The 26,346-nt window shown below is 43.5% G+C and overlaps 1 long non-coding RNA gene across 1 annotated transcript; it reads right to left on the bottom strand.

The window, feature by feature from the left end:
* Positions 1-385: 385 nt before the first annotated feature.
* LOC129386189 (uncharacterized) lies at positions 386-15,777 on the bottom strand. Its single transcript, XR_008613650.2, has 4 exons — positions 15,288-15,777; positions 13,481-13,586; positions 10,905-10,974; positions 386-3,577 (listed from the first exon to the last, which is right to left on the bottom strand). It is a non-coding gene; the product is annotated as an uncharacterized lncRNA (long non-coding RNA).
* Between the last annotated feature and the right edge of the window lie 10,569 nt (positions 15,778-26,346).

The raw sequence follows: 26,346 nt of genomic DNA, 5'->3' as shown, positions 1-26,346 counted from the left end.
CCGTCCGTGAGTGCCACCCGAGCAGGCGTCGCACCTGCTCGGAGCGAACGCCGGCGTCCGACACCTTGGCCTGCGGTGTTCCGTCTGCTGCTGCATAGGCGCGGCGTACCGCCACGAAGCATTTCGCCGCGGGCTCGCCACACGTGGTCCAATCGACGGCACAGGGCCACCGCTGAATCGACCAAGTCACGCGCACACGTGGTCCAATGGCGAATGAACCCGTCACCGCACGTCTTCACCTTTTTTCCCTTTCGCTGATCACAGAGCCCCTCTTTGCAAAGCTTTTATACAGTCGTCCTAGCTTATCGGCAGTGCCTCCGAGGCCAGCAAACGCCTTCGAGAGCAGTTGCTACTTGCTGAAAGGAAAAATGCACGAGACACACACTGACAGTGAAGAAAATTTATTTTACACCAAATGTAAGAAATATAATATGTTCACTTCCGGGCCCAAAAGAAAGCACATTTCAGCCCCAGCAAAACAATTGTCTGGATTTTAAAAAAGAGCACTGTACATTGTAAGCATGCCAGTTGCTAGTATTCTACATGTCCTAATACAATGAAATTAGTAAATGAAAGAAATGCTAAGAAATCTTATCTCGTTTCATACTGAACTGTAACTACAGAGCCATGTGTTTGAACTGTTACTTTGTACTGACGCTCCACACTTTTGCACAGACTATATATTGAGCTCGCTTGACTAAGAGTAAAACTTCATTTGGCCTAGTTGGCACATAATTCTGAACTTAAAACTTACAGAGCAAACACCTAAGACGAACCGCAAAAGGCAGACACGACACACGCTGGCACTAACTGACAACTTCTTTATTTCTTCGTCGTCGATGCATATATATGCCCTACGCCACACAACTGCACAGGCACACACATTACATTACAGAGATCTCCCAAATTATCACATATGCAAACGTAGGAAGTCAAATTCAGATGGGTGCAGGGATAAAGCTATGTCACTGGTACAATTATCACCTTGCCTTCTTATGTGGTAGGCCTCTAAGGCAAGCCGCGCAAGCTCATTCATGCTTTTGCCAAGAATCGACGTCCCATCAAGTCGTGCCTCACAATTTTTGCAAGAGTTTATATGCGCAACAATGTGCACTCTTCTATCTACATTTTTGTTTACTTTTTGTGCATGTTCCCTGCGCGGTCCCTTAAACACATAAGGTCATCTATCAACTCAAGAAAATTGCTTGCAGGCATAGTGTTCCTTTGGCGTTTTCTGCACCGAACAAGCTTTTAAAGCTATGCTCCCGCACCTGCGGAGAGGGCAGAGGAGGACGCCAAATTCGGCATGATGCTTCATACGTGTTGTGCGCGGTCGGCGTGGTTTATACAATTCACTCTCATGTGCTAAGACATAGCTTGGCTAGATAGGGCATTGCGTCAATGAGCGACTCAGGGAACATGCGCAACAAGTAAACAAAAATGTAGATAGAGGAGCGCACCTTGGTGCGCATATAAACTCTTGCAACAATTGTGAGGCACAACTTGATGGGACGTCGATTCTTGGCAAAAGCAAGAATGAGCATGTGCGGCTTGCCTTAGAGGCTTACCACAAGAAAGGCAGGGCGATAATTGCATTAGTAAGATATCTTTGTCCCTGCATCCATCTGAATTTGACTTCCTACGCTTGCGTATGTGATAATTTGGCAGATCTCTGTAATGTAATCTGAGTGCCTGCGCGGTAGTGTGGCCTAGGGTTTATATTGCATCGACGACGAAGAAATAAAGAAGTTAGCACCAGTGTGTGTTGTATCTTCCTTTTGTGGTTCATCTTAGGTGTTTGTGCTGTAAGTTTAAGTTGCTTGACTAAGCCATTCCTAATTAACAGTGGCTGGTATAATGAGGCCGATCAGTGGTATTTTGCATGGACTAGCACACAAATATGATAAATGTCAAAGTACTAAATTAAGAAATTGGGACTCATCACACAAACAAGCTACATAATTTAGTGCTGGATTTCTGAGCAAGCTATTAAAAATTATTGTATTTTATGAACCAGAACCCACCTTCTGATTATGACACATGCCATAGCGAGTAACCCGAATTAATTTGGACAACCTGAGGTTCTTTAACATGCACCTGTCTAAGTACACAGGTGCTTTTGCATTTCGCTCCCACTGAAATGCGGTTTTGTTTAAGACTACATTTACGAAAGTTCCAAACACGATCCCCCCTATATTTTTACAGTGGGTGCTCTTTAAATGGAGCCTCAAGGTGCCAGGGAAATTGGTTCCATTTACCAGGCATTATATTTACTGAGAGACATTGCAGAGAGCCAACCAATTATCAGGATGGTGTCCTATTTAAGCGGCAGTTTCGAAGCGATTTTCGTTTATCGAGATTCCACTGTAGTCCATAATAGTGGATGAGTTGTGTTCTGCATGGACACATTAGCATGGCTACCATGTTTAGTTGAATATTGTGCAAGCAGCAACATTTCACTGTACCCAGTGCAATATATAAAGCCAGCAATGTAACATGTTGCAAATGCAGCCACGAACAAGTACGTTCCCTGATCATATCCAAAAGCAGCATCTTTATACGAAATTAGTCATGCTTTCTCCCGTTTAAGTGCCTTGTTTTCAGAAATCAAATCCTCCTTATCATATTGACCTCCAATTGTGTCATTCCCTGAGCTGAGGTCATTTGAGATTGCATTTATTTGCCCTTCAAATAGCATATTGGTCTTATTTAAAAAGCACATGGCATCACAGTGACCACCTAGACATAGAATTCGAGCTGCAACACAGTAGCAAACATTCTGAGGTAGAAGCCTAACTATTCTTTTGAATTTGGATGCATGCTCAAAACACTGCTACGCAATTGCAGACAGGGCTGATAGTGTAGCAACCAGGACAGATTTAACGGACATAAAGGAGCAAAATTGTGTGAGCTTCGAATTATTATTCTCTCTGAGGAACCATGCTGTCCAATTATAAAACGGGGATCAAAATAAAGTAATTGGATAGCAAATCTGCATTTCATTAAGTAAATAAAATACTGTTCATGCTACCTTCCAGGGTGCACACTACATTCACTTTCCCTGAATGTGAATTTGCTACCTTTCCATGGGTTGCCAAATGTATAGGTGTATTGTTGGTCAAGGGTGGTGGAATGGATATAGGTCTCAGGCTAGAGGAAATATTTAGAGAAGGAGACTTGCCAGGTTGAACAACGAATGTCTCAGGCTGGAGCCATTTGGTTCTCTTGCAAAGATGTTGCCTCCAGCTTGAGACTTCCTTTGTTGGACAACTGTTGATGACTAATTTCGCCATCTTTTCATTTACCCTCGTCTTATTCAACCTATTGCTCCACGCAGCAGCTGCACTTTCTTTAAAAAATAAAGATATTAATGAGCTCAAAGGCTTTGTGCATGGCTGCATCCCCAAGTGCAAAAATTTGTTCGCAGATTGAATGACAGAGTTGGTACCTTTCTTGAGAATTCAATAGGAACCAAAAATTAAGCTAACAGACTGGTTATGACGACAAGTAAACATGAATTGATGTGGAGTGCCATTTCTTCATTTTGCACCAGGCTTGGGGCCAGCCAGACTTCTTCCTAAAATTGAGAAAATTTTTCTAATGAAATACATATTAAGAGTATTTTCTTCATAATCTGAAAATTTAAAAACATGGTTATTTGGTTATTCATATTTAGTTGGGAACAGTGCGAAGGACAGTGACGAAGTAAGGGCTTATGCAGTAATGCCACATAGTGCTGGCTGAGAACAGATTCAATTTTAGAACAGACAAACAGTTAAGTACTTTGGAATGCTTTCTAAAAGCCATAAAAAACCAAAGCAGGAAGCAGTTGTACAAAATAATGTATGTGCATGAAAAATGCATCTGATCATCGGTTCGCAGACATGTATGCCATTTGCTTGTCAGTTAACAAAACACGTGTTACACTGAAACATTTCTCCTACAATTTGGCAATTCTGTGGGCTTTCATTATTGCTCGGGTCAGTTGGTTTATGTTGTTACTGCTACTAGTGTACGGTGAAGTGTAATGTAGATGGGCAAGTACTACTGACAACTATGAACATTGGCAAATTTTGCTGCACCAGGATAACGCATGCATTGTCCCGCTGCAGCGAAACTTTCCAGTAAACATTCACAGTTGTCTGTAGCACTTTCCCATCTGTCTCGCCTCACAATGTTCCATCTATAGCGCTTCACCATACTGTAATATGCACCACCAACACAAAATTCTACCCTTCTGAAGTTCTTACTGCTACTTCGCACTCGTCACATTCAGGCCGCCAGGCGTACTGAGCCCAATGTAGTATAACTGCATAGACTGGCAGCTCCTGTCATGGACTTATTCTGGTGTAATGGCACCACAGAAGCAAACGAAGACAAAGACATGCAGGACACAAGTGCCTAACCTCAACTCTCGCTTTAATAAGAAAACAGACATCATATACATCACATAGTGACAGGAAGTGATGTCATTAATTCAAAAACAAATTCTTTGTGCAATGTAGCTGAGAATGACTGATGCATTTGTTCTTTTCGTGCTAATCTGCCAAAGCTTAATTATCTTATGTACATCTGCTCATAATTTTTGGCTACAAGTTTTGATGAACACAGGAACAAACCAATCTATTTTGCAGTGCATCACTATGTGCGAATGAGAGTTATTCCACACAAACTTCATTAGCCGCAATCTCAAATTAATACAATGTGTGTATGCAATGCAAGCATGACTGGATGGGAATGGCTGACTGTACATAACCTCCGTTGCACAGTGCACCGCCTGCAAATTGTGCTGCACGCAACAAATTAATTTGTTTTCCTGGCTTGTCTTTTTTTCTCATCAGAGCAAATCTCTCATCACATGTTTCATACAGAAAAAAAATTTTTGCCCGTAGAGACCAGCTACACAATTACCCATGAAAATTACAAATGCATACGAAACAATTGCAACCACTTTTTTACTTCATCTCATTCATTATATTCCATATTCATGCCTAATTTAGTTGCGCAAATCATTGTTTTCTTAGGCCCTTGTTAGGAGAGTTTTGTGCTGTAATAAAAGGCAGAAGCCAAAAAAAGGAAAAGGTTGGTTGTGGTTGAAGCACAATATGCATCTAGTGAGCTAGGCCGCAAGCGTTGTGTAGTCTGCTGCCATCATAAGGCCGTGCCTACATTGGACAGATGGGATGCTCTATTAATGCGAAATCAGGGAAATTGAGGGAGTATGAGTCATCCGTGTGAAACAATCCTCCATCACACAATGTTAAATACTGCAAAGAATGTGACTGCGGTCCTGTGTTCCACAAAACTTGCGTTGTAGCCAGGTATTACGACCTGACAACATGCAAGGTAATTGTGGCTTGCAACATTTAAAAAGTATGACGAATGTATCAGTGATCCATTAGTTGCACTGCATAAAGAATTTCTTTTAACAGATATCATCACATCATGTCTCCACCTGTTATTAAATATTGCCTGTTTCCTTATTTTAAAGCTTGAAGTGAGATCCGGTGCTTGTGTCATGTGCGTACATATCTTTGTTTACTTTTTGTGGTGTCATTACACCAGAATTTATATAACCAAATGGCCACACACTGCTTTTGTCACGTTATAGTGGTGCTTGCAAAGCCTCCCAAACAGCAGCCTATTTGGTCAAAACATGCTTTTGTACATATGCTCTTCCAAATAGAAAAGCTATCAAGAAGGTAACAAGAATCAAGAGCATTAAGTTAAATCCACTGCAATGCTTTACTTTTTTGCCTTTATTCCTTACACCTAAGTGGATAAGAAAGAGTGTGAATGTTACAGAAATGCACTAAATAAGTTGTTGAAATTATGCAAAAATGTTAACGCACCTAAGCATAGATTTATGTGCAATAATAGACACCAGTCTCAATTTCTTTCCTTCTGACATAAACATAGTATATCTTATTCCTTTGGCATGAAGGAAAGCATATGTAGACCAGACAAGCTTATATTTGAATGAGAGCCTTCACGATTAAGCACCACTATAATGTGACCATAAGAGTACATACACTGTAAACAGTGCCGATGACAGCCCAAATTTCATAAGTGCAACATGTTAGCGAAAGCAGCAACCATTAACCCAGAAACTAATCAAATCCCACAATATAACAAGAAAAAAAAAGATTAATGTGTCAGCGCAGCACATGTTCTCTGAAGTTACAGAAAAGTGGTATGCTTGTTAACAAACCTGAAACCACGGCACATTTGTATCTGACCACCCCCTGCCTCTTTATGTGCTTTCGTGCCTCTGACAAGGCATTACTGGATATTTATTTGCTTGTCTGTTGCAAAAACACATCAATTATTAGTCAGTGCACAGTGCACCATGCCATTTATCTATGTGGACTCACTTTGTGCCCTTAGCACTGCTCTCACCTATTCAGAACTAAGGATTGCAAAAAGACTTGTTCCACTTAAATCTACATGCCTTAATATGTGGGTTCTGCAGTTGAAATAGGGTAATTATAAGTAAAACGCATGACATGTTCTGATGAACTTTGTTTTCATAATCTAATTGTTTATTTGGGCACATAACCAGTCAGATCATTTGTACTAAAACAAGAAAACAAATTCAACACACTAGTTTATACTAGTTGGTGCTCTATTGACTTTAGTACACACATTGAACAAACGACAGGCAGTGAGAAATACCAACAACCACTAACTTCCACACGGCATTATTGGCCACATGTGCACGATATAGCTACAAAAACCCAAACGAAAGTAGACAAAGAAAAAAGTACATTTTAACAGAAAAAGAACAAGACAAAAAAACTTCTTTTGGTAGCTAAGTCACAATCAAGGTGTAAATGACAGCTATAGTTTGGTAAGCACACATGTAGTTACTTTGCTCAGTTCCTCGATATCCCAATTTCTTGTTTGACAGCAACACCAACGGGACATCTACGCATATCTATTGCACATGCCATTTTTGCTCGCTCCAAAATCCTTTCGTGGTTATTCATTTAGTACCTGCTTTGCCTGTACTGGCATTGCAGGGGGGGTATACATTCTGTGTAATGTAACTTACATTCAAATCAAGCACACAAAGCAGGGAGGGAATTATCTTTGAAAACTATGCAAACAATTGCAGGCTGAAAAACCTTGCAGTCCCTTTGGTCCAAGGAAAAAACAATGTGAGGCATCACCTATAAGTAAAGGAAATTAATAAACCTTTTTAGTGTAATCTCTTTCTTGTGAGGTATGATGATAGCCTGATATGAATTTCTCTATTCTCTACATGTTTGGAACAGTATATGCTTGAAATAATCTTAACTGAAGAGATTTCCCAGTCTTTTAAATCCTGCCATTGCAGCTTACCCTTACTCTCAGTAATACAAAGCCTTTTAGTATGACTTCCTATTACAAATCTAACTGCCATATTTTGAACATTTTCAAGCAGACCAGCTAACTCAATATTATGGGGATTCTAGCAAACATGTACTTATTTGATTAGTGAATGCACATAAGCAAAATACCGCTGTTCTTTGAGGTTTTCGGGAAGCCAACAAAATGTGTATGGGTGGACACACGACAGCTACTACACCAATAAGCATCGTGGCCAACCAAAATTAAGTTTATTCCTATATGGGCGGGCGCGGCGGAGTGTGAGCAGACAATGGTCGGCTTTTTCTGGAGTCATATACAAAGGAACCCCAACATAACGAATGCACCAAAATCAGCAATTTGGTTTGTTGTACTCAGATTCGACCGTTTAGTCAAATAAGTACATTTGCAAATGGATTGTTTTCCCACGGAAAGGGCCGCAGTCAGAAAACACAAATCTGAATGAGAAAAAAATTTTGAATTTGAGAGTCAGCGACCAAAGATACGGTTTCACGGTGTGTTAACGATACCTTCACATAGGTAGCATGAAGGAAACCCAGCCTTGCTTTCGCATCCACCTTGTCCTCTTTGATACTGCCACACACAGTGGAACGACACCATCATGAAAAGTGCTGGCAGTGGAGGTGAATGCTTTGTCTGTATCAAACTTCAATGCATCTCTGAAACTACAGATTATGCAACCCCGTGTACTAAACACGGGGGAAGACTGTGCACATAATACCACGCCATATCAGCACGTCTAGTCTTTCCACAGGCAGCAGATCACCTCTAGAACAGGGTGTGCAGGCTGCAGATGTGCTCAGCTGCGCTCACAGCCATGGCGCTAGAAAAGAAGACGCACGGACTGGGCCCTTCTGAGGGCCCCCTTAAAAGCTCAGTTTGTCATTTTTTGTTTCTGTAATAGGCTAGTGATAAAAGTGAATTTGCTTCATGCCTATTAAGAAATGTTGTACACATGGTAGAAAAATTATGAAAGTAGAACATTTTATTACTTTTCACCCCTCTCAGTTGGAATATCGTACAAATGCATAAGCAGCCATTTTTGCCTTGTTTCATCTAAGATGTTTTTTTCATGCTGAAAGAAAGGCATGTGTTTAAAAAATAAGCTTGGTTGCAACATGTAAAGGAATTATGTAATGTCACAAGGGTTCCTGAAATCAAAATATATTTGTAATTTCTTTGCGACTGGAACACTCAAAAGGAAAACGACCTTTTAAACAGACTAAAACAAAGCCACAGCACATGCACCCATACTAAGCCAGGGACTGTATCAAGCTGATATGAGAAGACTTTCAAGAAAGAATCTTTCCCGGTTTGGGAAAATTCTTAAAACAATGGTTAATACCTGGCCCCACGCCTTAAATCTAGAAGGAATAAAGTTCTTAAGCTACTCTGTGTTCTTTCTTGAACCCAACAAATGTGCCTAGAAAAATGGGTCAAGTCTACATCTTGCCGCATCTGTGGCAAGGTGTGAACAAAAAACTCGCTTTAGCTGGCTGCATTGCTCCCTGCGATGAATATTCAGGCAGAAAATTGTTACCCCAGTGTGACTGTGCACCCAAGAAAACAAAATGTGGTAGACTACATCAATGCAAACGGAAAAATCTTTAGTCCATGCTTGCTGGCAACCTGTGTCTGTATTGGCCTCTAGGAGAATTGTGGCCCCCACGTGCTGGAATATTTCCGTGGCATAGAAAACATTGTGTGATACCAGCTATCAAGCTATCAAAAGAGCTATAGGCAATTTTGCTGCAATAACAGTACTGTTTTTATAGCATTCGTTGTGGGGAGTGCAGCTTGCCCCTTTTGCCGGAGTTCTTGCTGAACGGCGATTTATTATCAGTTTGTTATATGTGGAACTTGAACAGCTTATATTTTTGTCTCCTCAATCCACACTTCTGCTGCACTTTTGTCAGCATCTCTACACAGGGTGTCTTGACTGAGGTCATACCAAGTAAGCACGCTACAAGCCTTGCGTGCATCGTTTTCATGACTCTTTCGATGACCAAATTTCATTTTCAGTGACTTTATCAACTAAGTATCTAGCGGCAGCTTGAACATGGGTACTCATGAGAACTCGCACCAGGCTTGGTCAAATACGTCCAGCACTGCAGCACTGAGTAGTGAACCATGCTGTAAGAGTTGGCAACTAAATTGCCACCTTGTGATTGAAACTTTTCATCCTTACAATCAAGGCTTCAATTGCCCAGCCAGCGAGCTGCAGCAAAGGTGTGAACTATAGTCATCTGATGTCACATTCTATGTCATAGCGATAGCAGGTGATCCCTCCAGTGGTGGCCCTCAAGGCCAACAGGCATCCCTTTCTATGCACGTGCTTGTGTAGGACTGGGGAGATGGTGCCAGTTTGTTCTTCAGCATTAACACTGTTCACGCTGTATCAGGAACACATTTTCTTACTCAGTGCAATAGCCCTTGAACCTACATAATTGCCAATGAGTCCTTTGTCGACCAACCTTTCCTTTGCCATGTCATTTCCTTCTGCCTTGATGTCACAGCAACTTCAGCTATATGAATCAATGATGGTGTTTGAGTACCCACACAGCCTTGCAGCTTTCCAACCTGAACATTGCTTCATTAAAAGCTGACATGATTTGGTCTCAGCAGACAGATCAGAGTTTAAAAGAAGCCTTAAACTTCTTTCAAAGTCATTCTAACCTTGTCAATAATCCCGTGCCTTTTGATGTGTTATTCAGCATTGTCCAAAGCAAGTCGGCTCTTAAAAATCAAAATAACAACTTTGTGAGGCCACCTACTAGGCTACCACTGTCTCTGCAGCCAGCCTGAAGTGTCTTGCAGCCATCAAAGCTGGAGTGCAAAAAAACGACAAAGAAAAGTGTGGCAGACAAAATGCTCATGGAAATCCATATGTTTATGGACTGTTACACTGACTGAAAAAGATGGTGGCTTCCCAATACAGTCTTGATGTACGTAGCTGTTTCAGTCACGAATAAACAGCCAGTTGCGCAGTCCTGCACAAGCACAGTGTACAGATGCCCATGGATTAAAATTTGTAGTGTGTGCATGTGGTACAGTGTACCACATTTCATGTTCCTGAGGCTGCAGTACACTGGGAAGACTGGTTGCAACTTCAATAGTAGGCCCTTAGAGTATTGCAGCCCTTTGTTCATATTTTGCTGCAGATTGTATCAAATGCAAATGCAAATTGTTTTGCAGGACACGTCAGTTCAGTTCAAGCAATTAGACAGAGTAACCCAAGAAATAGTTTAAGCCTCGAAAAGGTCTTAATACAGTCCCTAGTTTAGTACAGGTTTTCGCCTGATGTTTTGGCTTCTTCTACGGTATAATGCTGTTGCTTGCTAGGTACTGGTGGTGTGATGTGCACTCTCTTGTGTTGCTATAATGACAACTTGTAAAAAAGATTTTCCTTCCTAACAAACATTTGGATACAGTGCCTGTGAGCTCATCTTTTAACCTGTTTTTCATTTGATCTGTGCATTTACATTGAACGTAAACTAGAAAATATCAGTACTGAGAATCACAAAAGAACACACCTGTGTAACGATTCTGCCGAGATCGTGGGAGTGGTCCAGCCACAGGATGCAACGCAGGTAGAAAGGCCTCCTGAGTTAAAGCAAAATAACAATCGTTGTAAGATGCGAATAAAAAATTTTATTCTGTGAGGCTTTCAGCATGTATACTAATTACCACATTTGTATGTAAAATAGTTTTGCATAATAGCTGAGCAAGGTTAACGTCTCGCCCTGTGACTGTCAGCCAATGCTACTCATTGCAATGGTGGCAAATATGGCACATCCTTTCAAATGGAGCTTTTGTGGGTTACATGAATTTAAAAGAACTTAGGTTTACATAATACATAACACCTGTGGTTAGAAGGATGTCTTGCATGCAGCACCAATGCCACAAGTGGCACTGCTTAACACTTCCAGGGCCAGACTTAGTACATAAACAATACAAATGTGCAACAATGTGAACAGGTGGTTAGCTGCTGCTATAACTCAAAGATTGCATGCATCATGTAGATGTGAATGCAGCTCCCATCAGGAGCGAGTTGCCCTTTAGTGCACTTCACTTCTCTTCCTCTTTTGTCTTCATTGCATGTTGGTGCCATATGGTAATAATGAACAAAAATTAAGCACTTCAGTTCCCATTCTTGTTTTACTACATGCTGTAAAGTCATCTAAGTGCGCTTAATACTCTTAAGAATGTACTTTAGCCATTTTGTCAATATTTTTCGCTTGGCTTCACTACACCTTAATGTAGTGCAAATTCTAGACAATGCTTACAAAAAAACCTACTCCACACAATAACACCTCCAATTAACAGTACACAGTCTATGGCTTCGAGATGTGTACATACATACTTTATACATGGTTACAATGAAAATATAAGTGGCTGTTCTAATACGCACACTTAGCATACTGCATAACAGTCACCTGGTTCCAAAGTGGCTTTTTGTTATCACACATAGGACGGCCACAACTATAAATTTAATTCTGGCAGTAACTTAAGCCACGCCCAAAACCTTCATAGTGCAATCAATGAAAATTTTCGAATTTAGAGCAGTTAGACATAAACAGGGCAAGTAGTTTTAAAGTGTTAAATAATGAACTGTTATGGAATATGGCGGTAGAAGGCCATGCGCCTGAAACATAGGTACTGTTTATCATATAAGCACATTCTTATATTTTTGCTTAGTTTCCTAGGGATTGCATCAAACAGTTTGCTTGTGTAAATTTTGCTACGTGGCTGTATCGTATTAGCCCTTATCTTTTCGCATTTGGCTTACTGCAGCTTTATGCACATGCATAAAGCTACTACTGCTACCACTTTCTACACTACTACCTACTACCTACACTACTACCTTCAGCTGAAGGCCAAGCACTATGCTGTCCAACATACATGCATTTAACAACACCGAACAGTAGACAGAGAATGAGCAACTCTTTTAAAAAGTGCAGTTCTTTGGAGACACATTGATATATATCTGGAAAACAGAGATTTTTGCTAAAATTATAACTTAATATAATTGGTACCGAGCATAATGCATCTTGCAATAAACTTGCATTTGCCGCACATCATTATACACACTGCGACCTCTGCAGCTTCTCCATAATCTGGCACAATGTGCTCAAGCTGCCTGTAAACCCTGGAAGGGGTCTATGATAGTTTAAGAAGCTTAGCAAACATGAGAAAGACCTAAAATGAAGGTCAGAGAAGCAAAGCAAATTTTTAACCATTCCTCTCTATGTTGCTATGAATGTCAAGGTTCCAGCAAATGATGTGTTTGAACTGTGTTTTTAATCGTGCAATACTAGAGAGCACATTTTTGCAATAATAATGTGACAGAGAAGAATGACAGAAACTAACTTAATGAATATTTTTCTAAACTTGCATGAGGTTTTCGTCATTATGCTGATGCACACACCTGCATACCTCTACTGTGAAGTCTTGTTTCAGTTTATTTTATTGTCACATAGTAATTTACACCATACACTTGTCCTGAAATACATCACGTTGGGCTCCTTCAGTATTTTTTGCTTACTGGAAACACACATGCCTATACAGGGCAAGCACTCAATACATGCAAGACTGCCACGGGAATGGCCACTCGAGGTCGACTGTTAGTACAGCGCAAAAGACGAGGACTGAAGGAAGAACACAACACAGGCGCTGTCACACAGAAACATACTCAAGGCACTTTGCAAGATTCTCAGGCTTCTTTCATGCTCTAAAAACACATTATGTAGCACATATTGAGCCACAGATAGCTGCACTGGGAAATTTTCACGTTGCTCTACAATTTTATAATTGAGACTTTTTATCTAATTACATTTGAGAAGTTGATTAATTGATTAAGACTAATTAGGTAATTAGGCAAAATGCAGCAAATCTAAGTATTTCCAAGAGACAGGAAACAACATTACATAGGTTCTGTGCAGCTAGATGGCATATTCATATTTTTAAAAGTTTGCTAGAGTTACGTGGGATAACCTGCATACATCCTATGGAACAGGTGTCACACCAATCACTCTAAGTAATGCCGCTAAACTAGCCATTGCGCTCAAAACATACAGGGTAAAAAAGCAAACTCGAGGTAAGAGCATACCAAGGCCTCTATTGCTGAAAAGGGAAACTGATGGGAGGCGCCCGATCTCCGGCCATGAAGCTGCTTCATCCTCACAGTTGGCAATGAAACGACCGCAGCCACAGTCCTGAAATAAAAATGAAAAATTTGACACTACAGTGATCACACAGAACACAAAAAAGCTGGTCACAAGCTTATCTTGGAGAACATCTGCTGCTACATTAGGTTTTGTATATTCGTCAGCTTATTGTTAAACTAAGCTTGCCAATATTTTATATCTTAATGGCTTTGCTCTTTACAAACCAATACCTTTGCCCAACTCATGCACATATGCACTACTTAAGCTATGAGATGTTTACTGATCCCTTACAATGAATGGCTTCTAAGACAAATTATTTCACACAAAAGGATGCATAACTTATGAGTGTTACTGACATTGAATACCAAGGTAGTACCTTTTTTTATAGACAATCGCGGACTTGAAGCACATTTTTCTCACAGATACAGGTTGATCGGTCTGCCCTTTTTTTTTTTTTTTCACCAGCAACAGAAATTTTGTTATTAATACTCGTGCAATATAGGATGACGCTGTGATGTGTGATATGATCCTGAGTTGAAAAGCGCAACTTCTTTGTGTTAATTTGGCACCTAGAATTCAATACTAAATATCTGTACCCAATAGGCAATGGCACAGCAGCAAAGTAATTAAACATTAAACAAGTTCAGGTATCCAGAGCACAGCGCCAGCTGTTGAATAACATTGCACAAGCATCGACTATATAGATATAACGTAGTAAGTGCACCGCACGCGTAGTGGCGGCCTCAGCAAAGAACACAGGCATGGAGCGACGCGCCCGTATGACCTATCACCGGCAATGCTATCGCGTAAATTGATATATCTCGTCACGGCACGGGCACCGTTTTCTGCCGGCCGAGGTGCCGGCGCCACTGGTACTCACCTGTTCCGGCCGCCGAGGTTCAAGTGACGGCGTATCCAGTAATCTGAACCCAAGCAGGACACCTGTTACCGCCAAGCAGTACGCTAACAATAAAGAGGTTCTTATACTCTGACCGGCAGCTCATGCGGCGTTGACCCGTAGTGCCGTAGGAAGCTCACCACACGCTTTTAATACCACAAACGCGCCGCCGACATTTCACGCCCGTAGATCAAAGTCGACGGGCGCAGGCTCTACATGCTACGTGCCGCAGTCGCGCACTGCCTGCACAATCAACGACGTGGGCGCGAAGAGACACAGACGATAGAAAGGAGCGTACTGGCAAATCTGCACAATGCGCGCTAAGTGGGCGACCTACTGCACACAATCGCACGGGCTAGGGGATTGGCGCCACGTACGCGCCAGCTAGCAGATACCGCGCACAAAGAAGCGCCGCCGGTTCTCGCTCAAATGATCGCTGTACAAACACTCACACACGCGCACCGCAGTAAGCCCTTAACGAGCCGCCACATTTTCAGGCCGCGGTTAGGCGGCGAAGCTTAGCTCACCTCGCACTGCACGTAACTATTATGGTAGTGGCTTGCGCTTCGGGGATCATGTCGAATGCTCACATCCGCCCAATTAAAGACGCGGCAAAGTCCCTCATTATATAAAATCCTAATTTTTAAGTACACTCGCTTGACTCTGAGCACTCAAGTCGCCTCGATTACGACAAAGCTCGAAGAAACACAGTGATCGTGCAAAATGGTTCTGGACGGTCAACTGTCGCGCCATGTTGTATCGAGACCTTCAACAAGTCATATCAGCGCGTCTCCTCACTTAGAACACATGCACACTCATAGAACATGTAATAATCGTTCAAAGTCACTTACCGTGGAGTCTTGGGGGTTCAAAGCAGTGAGAAACATCAACCACGGTAGAAGAATGTGCCGTCGCTGGTCGAATGGCCGTCGCTGAAAGCTGCTTCAACGGGCGCGCGCGCGCTCCGAAGGCTGGTGTTCCTCCGCGCGTAGTTCCGACTTCGGCGTCCTCTGCAGCACCAAGGCGCGGCTACTCCGAACAGAAAAACAGCGCCGACACACATTGCGCGGGATATTTCGAATCTGACTGCAGAAATAATCCTACTGAAATTGTCGCTGCGGCTGACTGCCTTGTTGGTCATGGCTGAGTTATTCTTTTCTCTGTTTGGCTCGTCTCAATTTCCCCTACGCCACCGTTATTCCTTGAAAACCCCCATTTTACAACCGCAATGCCCCTTCAAATGGGGTCGGGGGTATAATAATGGTTCTAGCTTATTTTACTTCTTCTCGTGGGCGTACTCATTTTAAGCTGGGGGGGAAAAATGGCATATCAACTGTTAAAACGCCCATATGGGCTCATTTGTGTTTACAGTGTATTGTGTCGATTAAACATGTTTACCGGAGAAAAGGGCCTCAGTTTACAGCGTCTATTTAATAGACGTGTGATAAGAAGAATATTGTTTTAAAATACTACTTATGCGTTCGGGAAACTAAAATTGGGATGTTGTGTGTGAGAATGGGAGCGTCTGCACTGCATAATGAAAATTTCCACTGCTATGGCGTTGCCATGAGCACGGCACTGACGTCTTTGCCTTCTATTGACGTAACACAATCTCGGCACAACTGCAGCAAAAGCACGCAGAGCTATTGTCCTTTTCTCCTTTCTTTTCTTGCTCTCTTTCTTTCTTTCTTTCTTTCTTTTTTTGAAGACAAGGTCTTTGGAGACTTGAGGTCAACTTGGGGTTCGTGGGATCTGGATATCTATCTGGCTGCCACATGCTGGACACTTCGACAAAATAAGGCAACTTGAAGCCTTCTAGTGCACGTAGGACAATGAGAAACGCGTCAAAAAGACTTTTTAAACAATAATATGTAGAGATTTAGTGTAAATCAGTACGTAATTAGCACAATAAAGCCGAATATAAACCAATATGCGCTCGTTCAAACTGCGCGCGCCTACAACCTGAACCGGAAGTGTGACTTTGCTCAGCGAAAAATGTGGGCCGATGCGGAAAGTAGTGCAGGCTAAACAACAAACCACATGGCAGACTAACACGCCAAGAAAAGCGTTTTTGTACGTCCACCACTGTTTCCCCTTTCGTTGTCGAACGCAGGCAAAATTTGAAGCGTGTGTGTGTGAATTAGAGGTTAAAATGAAAATTGTTAAGCCCTCGTTCTCGGTCCGCTTAGAGGAGTTGTATGAAACGGTTGCAAATTTTCCTCGCTTTCTCGGAAAGGACCAAGAAGGAAGATGTTTTATGTTTGGAACAAATGAAACCCTTTACAAATGGTGTATATGGAAAGTTTCAAGTTTTTAGGATAGCTATGCGCTTTGAAAATAGTTACCGTATGCTCGTCTTCTCCCGAATATTTGAGTCGCTGTACAAGGAATGCAGCTGATTTTTTTCCTGGTCTCCTCTATGAATTATGCGAGGTAGGTTGTTTACTTGAATTGAATTGAATGTAGTTTAATTATGGGGTTTTACATGCCAAAGCTACCACTTGATTATGAGGCACGCCGTCGTGTGGGGGGGGGGGGGGGGGGGGGGGATCTCAAGATTACGTTGGACAACCAGGGGATTTTTAATGTTCCTCCAATGCATGGAGAGAGCGCCCCCCCCCCCCCCCCCCTGTCTCTCGCTTTATTTCTTATGTGTCTTTATGTGTCTTGTTACCTTTGCTGAGTTTCGAAAATTCAAGAAAACGTCACGGAATACCATCTCGCCCGAACTTCCACCCCAGCCATACACGGGAAGCGGATTAAAGTGTGTCATTTACTTACAGGCAACTGAAATTCTTATTACAAGTGTTCGAAAGAAAAGAACTTGGCGAGAAATTGCCGTGTGCTTCTATATAGCTGCGGGGTCGCAGATGTCGGCTGTCATTTCGTTTCGTTCGCTTCGTCCAGGTCCGGAAAGCTACGTCGCAGTTAGCGAGTTCTTTTGCTACGCTGGCAGTCTATTGGCGCTGATAATGACGGCTGTGAGCCCCTTTAAATAGAAAACAGTGCGTGAACAGGCATCCGACTAGCTTGTTAGCAAGCATGCGGAGGTGTGATGACGTCGTCTGTATAGTACTTGTATACTCATCCTCCTTCCGACAGAGTGCCCGAAGTCGTCGGGTGAAGTTAGCCCTTCCCTAAAAAAATTGGAAGGCGCTTAAGCTTCGCCTTTAAAGGAAGCTTTAGCTCGGGTGCTCTTATCTAAATACATGTAAAAGGAGAATTCGTTTTTCTCGGCAACCACTGCACCAAGCGTGACGAGGTTTGTTGCATTTACAAGAAAAAAAAACTTGAAAATCTACAGAACTTTCTTTTCGAATTTTTAATTTATGTCGTCAATCTTTTACTAAAAATTGACAAAAATTGCAAATTTTCAGAAAACGAAAGTGTCAAGTTAACAACTCTGGTAACTCATCAATGAAAAACGATATCACAGTTCTGTGAATTGCATCTAATTGTACATCTAAAGCGGAGAAAATTGATATGTTGCACACGAATCTAAAAAAATTTAGTAATATGGAAATACAGCTTTTGCTAAGCCCTTGTACACAACGTAAAATATTATGTAATATATAAGGTGACACACTGAATTTGTCCGCTTTGAATGATCTAATGGACGCTATTTACAGAGTCGCGATATCTGTTCTTGCTGGAGAGCTCTTAATTTGTGAACTATGAGCTTCTATGTTTTTTGAACTTGAATGTTCGAAAGCTTGAACAATATAGAAGCCCGAAGTTTACCAACTAGTAGCTCTGCATCAAGAACAGATATCGCGGATCTGTAAACGGCACCCATTAGATCATTTAAAGCGGACAAATTCATTATTTCATTTCATATCTCACGTGAGTGTGTTACGTTGTGTACAAGGGTTCTGCAAAAGCTGTATTTTCATATGTGTTTCATATTTTCACATATTTTCAAGGTGTAAAAAACGCTGTCGCCGACAGTCGGCAGACTGAAATCGGTGTCGGATCGGCCTAGTGTTAATGAGCCTAAATGCTATGATTTCCCGAGTCTGCCGCGTCGTTGTATCCGCGTATCCGTTGCTGATGTCAGGTCCGGGAGGGGACGTGTGGTGGACTGCGACTAATGAGCTCCACTGCACAACTCCCTGCCCTCTTCTTGGGGGGCAATTAGCCCTTGCGCGAAGCCTTTTGCAGAGGGCATCAATGATGCTGACCTCACGCGGAAAGAGAAACCGCGGTAGAAGGCTGCGCACGGGCTCCAACTGGTTCGTAAAGGAAACACACTTTATTGAGAAAAGATCAAACGTTATACCATTATTTCCTCACGTCCGCTTTCCCGATCCTTTTCAGTCAAGCCTAGCAAAATTTTCTGCAGCTCAGTGAACTTGGTGAGAGCAAAAGAAAGGTTTCAGTTTGCGCAGTACGTTTCAGACAGATTCGCCTGACGCTGTTTTCCGCCACAACGTCGGGAGGCACGTGCTCTGATGAAAAAAAAAGTTACTGAGGACATCCCGAATGTCTGCCCATATAAGCGAAGCTTTTTATAGTTTTGGAGAACAGTGCATTGAAATGCAGCACATATGATATGTACAATGAGCAGTCCCCTTTATATACAGAATATGACGTGTCCCTGGTTCTGTGTCATCTCTTAATTTTGTTCTTGTTCCGCGGCTCTTTGGATTTTCCGAGGGGCCACCATTCACAGCTGGGAGAACGGCTATTCTGTAGTCTCTTGTATATACGTCTGGTGGCGTCAGTTGCCTTTTTCTGATTGATTAGTGCTTAAGTGTGTCTTCTTCTGGCAATTTGCGAAACGCTGCTGCTGTTGCTTGTGCCGAAAGACCCCGTGCTGATGATTTCCACCCATTTAAATCACTTGATACTATGCGCATACGTCATAAATGACGCTGGTGAATGAGAACACATGCAGCGCACAATATTTAGTCGAGCGCCACAGTCAGCAGGGGCTGATTAGACATTCATGAGCGTTAAGAATGGGAAAACATTTTTAGATTCTGGGGTTTTACCTGTCAAAACCATAATATCATTAGTAGGCACGCTGTAGTGGGGGAATCTGGAATAACTTTAACACCTGCAATTCTTTAACGTGCACCTAAATCTAAGTGCACGTATGCAGAGGCCGTGGCCGGTATCGAACCCTCAACCTCGAGTTCAGCAGCGCAACGATATAGCCAGTGCGCTACCATGGTGGGTACGGGTGCAGAATTTGTGTTCCGAATTGGGTGCTATACAAGCCGATTCAGCACTATATGACGTCAGTGTGCCCTTGCGTGGTCAATGGGCGTCTTGCGCTGGAGTTCGAGGTATAGTGGCGGCGCCTGGTGGCGGCGAGAAACATTATCTGGGTAGTACCAGCTTGCATAGTATTGAGCCCTGGTTGTGGCGAAGCACGTTTCTAGCCCGAGTGTTCGTCGATTCGCACTTTTTGCTGCCCTGTTGCGAGTGCGAAAAGGCTCGTCACTCCTCACAGACCACGCCGACCACGCTGCGAGCTGGCTGCAGCCTGTAGTTTAACGAAAATGGACTCTCTGTGTGCCGTGGGACGTAAAGCTGAAAGCAGAAGGAATCCGGAGAGACCTAGCCGATCCGGAGAGACCTAGCTCAGCCTTGAAGAAGCGTCACCGTCGTTACTGCTGCGTCGTGGGTTGCCATGAACAAGAAGGCCGGAATCCCAACATCAGATTCTACCGTTTTCCTTCGAGGCCTCACGAAGCGGAGCGTCGGGCGCGCTGGGTAATCGAAATTTCGCGCCATGCTGATTGCTTCGCCTGTCCTGAAGCTTGCTTGATTGCGCTGCTAAAATTCGGTCTTTTGCAGCTACAGTCCCGACGGTAAACCGTGGGAACCAGCGCCGAACGCCAGAGACGAGCAGCGCATGACCTTGCGCTGCAGCGCGATTCGCACGTACGTTACTGTGAGCTCATGTGCATTGCATAAGTAATTTATCAGTTGCTAAAGGGACAGATGGCCGCTACTACAGTGCAGGTACAACTACTTTTCTAGTGGCATGCAGTCAACAAAGATTGCAGGAGACCTGCCGTTTCGCGGCATGTCGAAAGACCGCTGCCGTCGCGGCGCGTACGATCGTGCGCTCGAGCAGTTCGTACATCGCGGCATGCTGAAAGACCGCTGCCGTCGCGGTGCGTACCGTCCTGCGCTCGAGCAGTTCCGTATACCTGATGTCTGCTTATCGCTGCTGTTAATTTATTTGTAGCAAGCATTTCCTCGCTTTTGTGCGCCTGACTCTAGCAGCGTGCAAACCTTACCTGAAGTTCAACTTCATACGCGACTCGCTTCACTTGCGATTGACACCGCGCTAAAACTTCACCGCTTATTTCTTGAACGGCGTACACGTATTCGGCATTGCATAATTTCTTGCCTTTACGGAGCGTGCAAACCCCTGAAAAGATCTTCGGCGCCCGATATTTGCTGGAAGCCGTGGTAAAACACAACCGAATGTGGCGGCTCCATATTGCAAAGGTGCTTTTCGAAGCAGACGACCGAGCTTGGTACTATACCCAGTTCAGGACAGAAGGCGCTTTTTAGCACCATTTTCGCAGAGCCCCCTGGGAAAAGCAGGAGACCCATGGAAGTTAGAAGAAGAAATAGTCCCCGAAATTCGGGGGTAATGCTAAGAAAGTTTCCAATAAGTTTTCTTGTAGTATGGGGGACGCGCTGCCTGAATTTGAATCTACGTCCTTCTACGCCCGAAAGCTCAACGCGATAGTGACTGGTCTTGAAATGTACTCACCACAGACGATTCCACCTCGTCGAACCTGTGCCTATAATATTGTTTCCCTTAAGCGTATATGATTGAAAACTCACTCAATCCGTAGTTCCAGTCAGAAACAGATTATGCTGGCGTACGACCCTGGCTGTCTGAATGTAATCCAATTTCCATCACCACAGCGCTAACAGCACCTGACATTGCGAAGTCCTTCGGTTGGCTCATCCCATTATTGCATCAACCTTTACAGACCCGTTTCGAGGTTCGGCCGAGCACCGTTTCCACTTTGCCACGTGCGGTAGGCATTTCTTTGTTTCTGTTTCTCTTATATAGCCCACGCGGCAACGACACGAGTGTTCCCTCACGAAGGAACGCGTTCCCAGGGGACATACATCATGCACATTTCTATTTGCCCAATGCTCGCGCCCGGTCTCAGCATGGCAAAAACGCACGGTCGCGAGGCACCCCGCGCTAAGTTACTTCCCATACTCGGCTACGCAACCGGTATATTCGGCACATCTCACTACTGCACAGAACCAAAGCCCTCGGACGACCGCATGAACTATTGCGGGATGCGAATGGAGCATCCCCACGCATTGAGGTGGATGAAAGAGAGTGCTCGAGAGGCACGTCAAGTGTTGCTGCGAGATGTGGGCTTATGCGTATGGACATCAATATCTAAGCGAGGACTAATGAGTGCGCAGTTTGCTATGACCTACCTCGCTTGGAAGCAGGCAGTGGGACGCTGCTTGGAAAGACACAGCACGTGTCCAGTAATGCTGCTGACGAGTGACCTGGATTGGATCTAACCACCTATGGAAACCAGGTAAATGCACTAACGCGAAAAATAAGTTAAACCCAGCCCTCTGTGTAGGGGTCTGTTGGCATGTCTCACTGGGAGTGCACGGGGGCGGGGGGGGGGGGGGGGGTTATACTTGAGCTTATTGCCCGAACAATTTATGAGTCATCGAATCATCATCAGGTGAATCATGCCTGAAGAGAATTAGCAGATTGTCTTCATGTAAGCCACCGAAGACTCGAGGGATCTCATTGAAGTCTTCAGAATCAGCTATGAAGAGCATCTGGAAATCATTGTGCTCACCTAAGGCGCTCGCTATCTGCTGACTCTGTCCATGATGTGGTCCTACCAATAGTTTACATATATTTGCTAAAATTTATTTTCATTTTTATGTGTGCATATGTACCATAGAACAAGAAAAAGTCAACACTCAGCGCCCTACTGTTACAGTTTTAGCAATATTGTCACTTGTTTTAGCTACTTCTGTGCCTATTTAGCGATAATGCCACTTGAGTTAGCAACTTTTGCGTCTGTTCAGCGAGTAATTTTTCTATTTAGCGATAATTTCGCTTGCTTTAGTAAATTCTGTGTGTGTTTAGCGAGTAATGTTTATATTTAGCGATAATGCCACTTGATTTACCGACTTTTTAGCAATCAGCGATTTTCTTAGCGACGTGACAGTACAGTTGGAGACATTTTAGCAACTTGGAACTTCAGACTCTTGTTTCAAATTTAGCCTCCGAAGCTGAATTTTATTCAGAAGTTACAGCTTAGTGACCTATCATTTGGCTCTATGACGCATGAACTCTGTGACCATGATGAGGCAACGTAGGCCTCTGTTTACCAGAGGCCATGTGCTGCGGTTATTTGCTCCAAGCGAACCAAATTACTCGAAATTCTCACAAAATACACGTTTCTTACTGTTTATGAAAGTCATAAAAAAAGAACTTAACGCTGCGGGTTCTGCAGTTCTACTAACCACGTTGGATGGGTGGGTGTTTTGCAAGCATAGCAGTAAATAACTGACCAAAACTTCCTCCGATAAATTTTAAGGTAAGATTTAGAAAGTATCAAGTGAATAATAACACAGAACAATTGTTGAAGTATGTACAGTCGCGGACAGAATAAAATGGACCACGGGATCTCCGAAAACGTTCAATTCCCGAGCAGCCTGTAGCAGTAACCAGTAAAACTGCCCACGACAACGTTGTTAGCATATTCTAGTCGAGGTCCAAAATGCAAATACCAGATTTCGTTGTGAGGTTGCAGAGATATTCCGCTTTTTCTTAGATTTCATGGTCCATAATATTCTGTCCGCGACTGTACATACCGGATCAGTAGGGCTCGTTCGCGTGAATGTAAACGCACTGGGACAAATCAATACCGCACGGAGCTTTTACGTGGATTAAGCGGCAGCAACGCTGTAGTTTCGCTGCACAAAGGACGCGTAAATGTCATCGCCATGTTAATATGGCCAAGTGCATGTCGAATAACTTAGTTCTCATTTCGCAGCGGTCGAAAAAAAAATTGCAGGCTTAGCAAGAGTGAAGTGCAAATCCGTGCAGGGAAAATTGTACTCTTTAACCGTGTTGGATTTGTAACCTCAAAAATCTAAATGTAAACGCCGAATTTCATCTCTCATCATTCGTTGTTTTGAAGACATATAAGCAAAGTAAGTGCCCTCTACACACTCTTCATAAGTTCACTGTTTATTTCTTCACCTGCACGTACACTAAATGACCATTAAATATTTGACTAGATGCATTACTCCATGTTGTAGCCTACATTACAATATTCCAAAACGCTTACCTGGTTAGAAATTCACTCTACAGCTCTAGCGAAAATTTTAGGGACTTTGCAGAGAATTTAGGAAACATTTTGTCACTTTATCTTAGTGAAGTGGCACACTCGAAAAAAAAGTTGGCGGCACTGGCTCTGGCCCTCAAACCGTTTAGGAGTTTGCGTTCTGTTCGGGGACGCAGTATTACAATGAATATGCTAACTTGTCTCTGTGACATCGGTACCTATATATTGCGGCCAGATAAATTTTCAGGTAGGTATCCCGCTGGACCAAAATACAATATACCAAGAAGAAAAAAAAGGCAAGTAGAAAAGGAGGTCTCCGCCATCTTCGTATCATAAACCTGCGTCCTGACAGCAGAGGCATCAACTTTGATAACATCTCGCTTAATTTATGCATCCCGGAGACCATTAATTACTCGACAACACCAGTCCTAGAGACAGCAGTTCGGTGATTCCACTTCCTCATTAGGCGGTGCACCGGCAACTGCCTGATGATATCTCATTTTGCATTGTGAACAAGGCTCCCGTGTGGGATCCGAAACGTAAATAACTATTTTAAACCATTTTGGTCGGTGTCCAGACCTCTTCCTTTTAAGATATCTCATTTTACATTGAGAAAACAGCTCCTGCGCACTTTCGTTTTTCATGCCTCGATTCGTCGCAAATATTCGTTGCGGTAAAAACGTACAGTTGGCCGGAACTTTGCGCATCCCCTTGATTATCCTTACAGGGGAATTTCATTTTGTAAGGAGGCGCCACTCTCACGTGTCCCCTGATATGTTGTTTTCCCGCATAGCTGCCGTCTTCTGTAATCCGGCTTCGCCGCGTGGCCTGGTGCCCGCGGCATTCGGTGTCGTTGAAGCACACTGCGAGAGATGGCGTGAGTGTGGCTCTGCTAGCGCCACTTAACGGCGGGGTTACTTGGGCGCGAACAGGAGAAGGCGCTTCCTCTTTGGCTCCGGCTCGGCAAGCGGTGCGGACTATCCATGTTTCTGCGAGACCGTCTTGCGAAGCCTATTACAGAATGGACGAACACGATTGTTCGAACGCGCCACCGTTCGCGTGACCGTACGCGCAAACGACCAGGCGTTGGCGTCCAACATGGGGCGAACATATTCGCTCGTTATCCAGTCGCGGTCAGTCGGACTTCCGCGATTTGTCGCGCGCCCGTTGGCATGTTTTGTGGATAGCAACTCGGCTAGGAGGCATTGATCTCTGAAAGGTGCAATAAATGCCCTTGCGATTGTTTGCACTACTGTGTTGTCGTTCCTTTGTCCCAAGAGCACGGGTGAGAACCCTACAATTTAGACCTGTCGCGCTCGTATATTTAAGCCAGAATTGCGAAGGCAGCTGAAGTAATTGCATGTATAAATGGGCACCAATGACTAAAAATGTTTTAGCTGCATGAGCAAATTACATTTCCGGGATACCTGAAGCCATTGAGATGAGGCTTGATAAGCCAGAAAAGACGAAAGCACAAAACCCAGGAGGCGCGATCGCCTCGATGAAGTCTTCGTGTCAGGTCGCGGTGACGCCATGGATTTTGACGGAGTCTTCTCAGGCCTGTAGAGTTGATATCTCAGAAGCAAAGGTGGACGGCATCGTGTTCTGAGAGTCAAAGAACGTACTTCGCGAGTTGCAAGATGGTCTATTTTGTCACAACGGACTTGATACAATAAACTAAGTGACTACAGCGAGGTAGCACTTCACTATAGTGACAATACCATAGTGACAGGGCAACAGCATCCAATGCAGAACCTGAGTGATAGAGCTTCTTCCAGTTCGCGTTTTGTGCCGCCACGCAAAGAGATTGCGCTTATGAGTGCGAGGTCATCGGTTCGACTCGCGTGTTCGATGCTTCTTTTCTTTCCTTCTTTTCACTTTGAAGTATTGTTTTAACGCATTATTAAAATGTACTAAAATGCCGTGTCTGTTTGCATGCCTTTTAGGTAGAATGCGCCGCAATTTCGTTTTCGAACGCGCAAGTGCCGGCGACCCTGGCACTGGTAGTAGTGACGCTGGCAAAGTACTCAGAGCGTCGAAGGTGCACCGCGAAGCAGCAAAACTTGTGTTATGTGCGCCCCAGTGAGACAGGCCCAACCACTGAATGGCGCAGCTCTGTGCCCATAGCATGCGATGGAATAAAAAAAGGCCCACTGGCTTTCGCCACTACGCTATCGTGACGGGCCCCCTAACAGTAGTGTTTGCCTACGGGAAAATGCTTTGGAATCTGTGGCGTCACAGTGGCGTACCGGCATTGAAATTTTGGCGCGAAATTAAAGAAACTGTAGGTCTTACCATCAGTGTTTCTAGTGATCAAAGTATTACCGCGCAACTAACAAATACATTTAAAACAATAATTAGTTTCAATTCATCAATTGTTTCTCTCTGTGTAACTCTTTAAATAGCGCAAGAAGATGTTACACGAAATATACAAACCCCCTTGCTCTTGTTTGTTCTTGAAATGTCGCCAACCATACAAGCGCTAGTCTAACAAAGTAATCTTTGGCTCAAACAGCGATATTTCCGATAACTTCTTTACGTATGGTAAACGCCGAGTAAGTGACAGCTCGTGCGTTCGCGCATGTTCAAA

This window comes from Dermacentor andersoni, chromosome 4, assembly GCF_023375885.2.
Source record: "Dermacentor andersoni chromosome 4, qqDerAnde1_hic_scaffold, whole genome shotgun sequence".
Taxonomy (NCBI): Eukaryota; Metazoa; Arthropoda; class Arachnida; order Ixodida; family Ixodidae; genus Dermacentor; species Dermacentor andersoni.
The sequence above is the reverse complement of the archived record's forward strand: the minus strand, read 5'-3'. Positions and strand labels throughout refer to the sequence as shown.